Source organism: Oryza sativa, chromosome 7 (genome assembly GCF_034140825.1).
Source record: "Oryza sativa Japonica Group chromosome 7, ASM3414082v1".
Lineage (NCBI taxonomy): Eukaryota > Viridiplantae > Streptophyta > Magnoliopsida > Poales > Poaceae > Oryza > Oryza sativa.
Genome location: NC_089041.1, coordinates 6,864,296 through 6,870,295, shown reverse-complemented (window position 1 = coordinate 6,870,295; position 6,000 = coordinate 6,864,296).

Sequence of the window (6,000 nt, the reverse complement as noted above, 5' to 3'; positions counted from 1 at the left end):
AGAGAAAGCCTTTACGATTCGTGCGGCTAAGAACACTCCGGCTCCCTTTTTTTTCCATTCCGTGGAAAAACCTTTTATACAGAAGTTGCTTAAAAATATTAAATATATTAATTTACAAAGTTTGTAATAACTAAAACTTAATCAAATATATCAATTTGTAAAGTTTGTAATAACTAAAACTTAATTAATTATGAGTTAATAGCTTTCTCTTTTATGTGCGTCAACTTAATTTGTCAGTTTCAAACACCAACTCCATTATATCTAAGATTAAAAAAATGCTTTACATATGCTTGATCTATTATTACTTTTCCTTCAAACACAAGAAAATTCCAGCGATACCGTATTTGCACTTTCTCTTTCTAGTATTTTTTATGTTTAAATGTAAAGTGGTATTTGGTAGATTTCAAGCTTATGGAAAATTTAAAAATTTCGGTTGACTAAGGTACACATGGAGGCCTAAAATTTTATATCTAAATAGTATGGTTTTATTTGTTGTAACTGAGTTTGGATACTTTTAAATTTAAATTTTATATCTTTGTCAATCGTAAATTCATTTTATGTCTTCCAATAATAATCATACTTTTATAAGTGTGTGGAAGAATATTAAGTGGTTATATTGTTATCTAGAGGATTTAAGAAGTGGTTTTCAGTCCATCAACTATGAAATTAACCATCAACCATAGAATCAGACACTAACATCTAAAAATTAATCATGAAATCAGACATTTATAGCCTCGGCTATCAAATCTAGTCAAAATATGGCAAATATTGTGCGGTTTTAGTGATGATTTTTTTTATTATTTGAACATCTACTTTTTTTCCTACTTACAATTAGCTACTTTCTACATCTTTCATTATCAAAATCATGAAAACCACCATTAAGAACTACAGTTCCCTTACTCCCTTAGGGGGCGTTTAGGCTAGTTTTGATGGTTAAGATGGGTAAAATGCCTGGTTTCTGGAAGGACCTTGATGCTGCCTAGAGCGGAGTAAATAGGCATTCCTCAAAAATATCACAACTTCATAGTATATTAGAGAGATGAACTTCCAGTTTAAATCGGAACAAACTTTCGATCGAACTTTCCGATGTCAAATGAGAAAAATACTGACTATGAACTTGAAGCTCAAACAAAAAAAAGTATCTGAATCAAAAGGTGACAAGCGAGGTATCTAAGCAAGATATAAGGTCACCAATTAGATCAATTAAGCATACAAGTAAATAAGGTAAAAACAAGCTCAAGCACAATATATTAAGAGAAGATAAGAATGAGCAAACCAAGAGAAGGGGTGTGTGATTTGTTTCCCGAAGTTTAGATCCATGGATACTATGTCTCGATTGAGGGGCAAAAAGGTTAGGAAAATGCCCACCAACGAGAGAAGATTACCGAACTTTTTCCTGTCCTCTTTGCTTCCTAAAATAGAAGCTCTTTCAACCCTTTTCCTCACGAGGTTGCACATATATATATACACACTCCTCAATTTACTCTAGATTTCTTCCCTTGCGGAGGCGAAATCGAAGTCTTTACTAACTTCCTGTGGCACATTGCAATCTTGGGTGCTTACGGGAGACACCTAGCCATCTAGAAGACCTTAGTCCCCAAGAGTAAAAGGTACAATCCAAGATTTGTTTGCTATGAACTTAAGTGCTCAAAGTTTGATGTGAAGCTCACAAGTTTTCAACTTCTGAATCTCTCAATCCAGATCTCTCATCTTCTCAAATCCCTCTAATAAAGACTTACCACTAGGGTAGAGGAATGACAAAGTCTAAGGCTATGTCATGCTCAAGAACTGATGAGCATCTAGGTCCCGATCTTCCGAAAGATATTGATAAGTTGATTATGGAGATCTCGACATTGATGATCCAAAGGCTCCGACCAGAACGATTGAACTCCTCATAATCACTACACCACAACTTTGTTGGTTTCAACCGCGTCGAACGCGATTGACCTCGCCAAGAAGGATATCTCCTGTAAGCTAATGGAGAACACAAGCAAGAGGGTAAAAGAATATCACAAGTTGGGGTTCCACAAATTGAACTAAGAGATGGAACCACAATAGGAGAATAATGTCAATAAAACCCAACTTTAAACGATGACAACTACTGAAAATATGATTAGGGGCATCCTAGGGTTAGCCATAGGCGCGCACCCTCTTGGGCTTAGCCCACGACACATTACAAGGTCCAAAGCCCAAATCAAACTCGGACAAGATGAGGTACACGACTTGTTTTATAGATTCTCGATAGATCAGGAGGAATTTTGACATGGGACTAGAACCATATGAAAGTAGACTTCATAAGTTCCAACAAGTACTCATGGATCCCGAGAGTCCTTCTGGATCAATGGCTAGGTTTGTTTGAATTTGATGCTGTTAGGAGACCATAATTCGAATCCAAAATGTGCTAAACTTCACCTCTTGCCTTATATGGACCAAAAGTGACATGGTGATGTCGGAGTAGACTTGGAAAAGGTATAAAACAAGTCAAAAGTCCAAAAGAACTCACAACAACAAGGGGGTAAGACACATACATAAGGTTTTCAATTGGACAAAAGTTGTCTAATGGATGGAGTAGAGGGGTATGTATACTAGGAACATCCCTCCTAGCTTAGGTGTGAACATTAAAAGGCATGTTCTAGTGGTCAAGGATAACGTAAACGAGAATACAAAAGGTTTTCTTGGGTTCGCGCACAACCCTTTAGCTCCTACTCAAACTTCAGTAAAAATACTCTACTTTTCATTGGAAAATGATATTGAGGTGGGGTTTGATGCATTAGAAACTAGACTTGGGCCTCGTTCCAAGTATGTATGCCATGCACTCCATCTCTTGACTGGCTGGATGGCACAAGGCTTGGAAGATGACCTCTTACAGCGTAATCTATCTTCTTGTTGCTGCAAAACAACCACTGATAATGTATGAGCTGGTTTCTGCTTGGCTTAACCCTTGTCATCCTCCATGTAACCCATCTTTCTCGGTGTAGGGATGATGTCTTCGGGTGTAAACCTCTTGTTGTATTTTCATAGCATGACCGCGTGTGATTGGACCATGGTATGTTTGATCATTCTTGTTGAGGCGTAATCCATCAACTTGGTTTACGTCATTTTCATTTTCTTCATGTGATGTATGACGTAAATCATCACCCTTGTTTACATCATGTGTAGCTGAGATGTCCTCATCATAACGCTTGTTCAAATATATAACATATAAATCTTACATATAAAGAATGCACCTTTGGTTGATAAATATATAAGGAAGCCATGGTCATATCCGAGCTAGTAATGTCCTCATCAAGAACATTAGCCACTCAAAAAGGGGTGGAGGGGTTTATATACCCGAGCTTCTCAAAACTAGCCCTTGTGCACATATCGGATATTCCAACTGAATTTAAATATCAAAATATCCGATATATTCAAAGCACACATACACCCCAAAGGTCACAACCAAAAGCTCCTCATCCTGGGATCTTACACATATTGGATATTCCGAAGTCAAATCGGAATATCCAATTTTCATTAGAACTTCCAATGCGACTCACCAAAACAACCACAACTTTTTGGTTGGAAGTCTGTTTTTTATGATCTTGGACTATATGTAAGGCTCACTCAGAGGGCTTCCCAACCTAGCCAAAAGCAAGGTCTAAAACCACTCAATGGATATATTAAAACTTGGGTTTCTCTTAACTTAGCACTAGGATAGGTCACTTTGAGCAACGAGACATACACAAACACATCAACGTTGCATCCCTCTTAATAGTATGATATTCCTATACTCAAATGTAAATAGGAAGATAATTATACCAATAGGAATGCCTTCATGCAATCTTCCTTTCTTTGTCTTATGGCATGTCAACACCAAAACTATTTCACCATATATTCTTCAAATAATTGATGTTACTTGTAGCTTCAAATAACCTTGCACAGTCTATCATGACAATATATTCACTTTATCATCCTTGATATCTTTAGGTGTCATGATCTCACTTGAGCGTCAAAACCTTTTCCAATTGTTGAGACATATTTCTCTCATTAAACTCAATGAAATTGTTAGTCCAAATAGTTCTAGTTGGGATCTCTATCTTCAGGTTCAGGACGCATAGACGGAGAGAGTCTTCTTCGGTAGCGTGGGATGGCATAAGGAGATTGAGTCTCACTCTTTTTTGAAATAGAATTACGGAATCAATACGTTAGAACGTTTTCTGATAGAGCGGAAAGCAAAGTAACCTATTTTAGAATAAGATTAAATCTGGAACAAGAAGCAAGCTTCCTAGCTTAGAGAAAGGTTTCTCTATGATAGGTATCTATTAATTGTCAAAGAGTTCAGATTAGATGTTTGATGTCTATTTAGATTCTGCCTTTGATTTGAGTTCAGATTAGATGTTTGATGTCTATTTAGATTCTGCCTTTGATTTGCAATAGTAGTAAGTCTACTCTTCTTCCCCCTCTCCTCAGATGTCTACAACAAGAATTAATATACCGCATTTAGAAACCATTTGGAAAGAATAGCAGCACTCTCCAAATTAACTCTATAGGTTGTGTTAGCTATACGAGCAAATTGGCTGTTTCGAGCACATAACAACGCCAAATAGAAGATTTAGCTTGCATGAATAGGTATAGGTTAGTGAAACCAGGCATGAGTGGAGGGCACTAGTAGCATTATCACATCAGGTAGCTTGCTATCCAAAGATATACGCCGCTTCGCTACAACTACACCAATTGGCTTACGGCCAAGACCACTTTTAGATAGAGAGTCATGGGCTTCTATCAAGTTGATCTCATATATAAAAGGGTACAAATAAATCGATGAGTATTAATCAGCACCACAAGTGTTATATACTCAAATGTAAAGATCTTAGTCAAGTGTAAGTGAATAACTTGGATCAAATAACAATGTATATGATTTGCTTCTCCTAAATGTATGCATACAAAATATTTGTGTGAAGCAAGAGTATGCATAAATAGAGAGGAAACATTGGGAACTTATCCTATACAAGAATACAAGAAATTTGTCAAATATAGACATTAATAGAAGCATACCTTCATCATCTCCATGTTCTCAATGTAAAGAGACTAAACAAGATATGGCTCGAACAAAACATTAGTCTCACATGCATATGTCAATCAAATGGAAATAATATATATGAACATATCAGTATGTAGATGAAGAATGAGAGTGATATACATAGCTTGATCTCCATGCATTTCATACTTGTTGTGTTTTAGGTCCACCATCAATATATATTTCTATCTCAACTCATATGAACTCAGGGCCAATTTATTTACCAACCCGTGAAAATAGGTTAGTCCCACAAAATCAGTTTGCCATAAATCATCAAAACAACAATTACAAATTGTTTATTATAGATCCTTCAATCTGTTTCTTTTTGGTGCTGGATGTCAACTCGATATTAAATATATAGAGTTGAGTTAAAAATATAGAACGAGATCCCCTAAAGATGTTCACACACACAGACACATAGGAAAATGGTCCTATATATGTATGATAATGAATAATTAGGGGAGTTCATTCTATATTTGGATCCACAAGAGAGATAGGCTTAAAACATGTGGAGTTTATTACATACCTATCACAATTTCCACTTTCATATCCACATGAGACTAGACAAAGAAATGCTCATAAAAATATCGGTCTTAAATGATTGGATTTTTCATTAATCATCAAAACCAAATTAACGACATTTGAACTTTCAGTTTCAAAGTCGAGGGATGTTTTTCTTTTACAATCCCTGTGATAGTACTTATCCCCTATGTATTGACGTCTCTTTTTAAGTGGTTTGTGTTAATTATTTGTGATATGCGTAGATAGCTAGAGAAGTTAATGTACATTTTGAAGGAAGTGTGAAAAAAATTAAACAACAATAATTATTCAAGTCAATTTTTTTTAGCCATGCATCATTTTTTCCATGAGCGTGTGTGCCACATATAGGATGTTCTATGGTGGAAAAATAACTGTTTAGTCCTAGAAGGTGCATACAATGTTGGGAA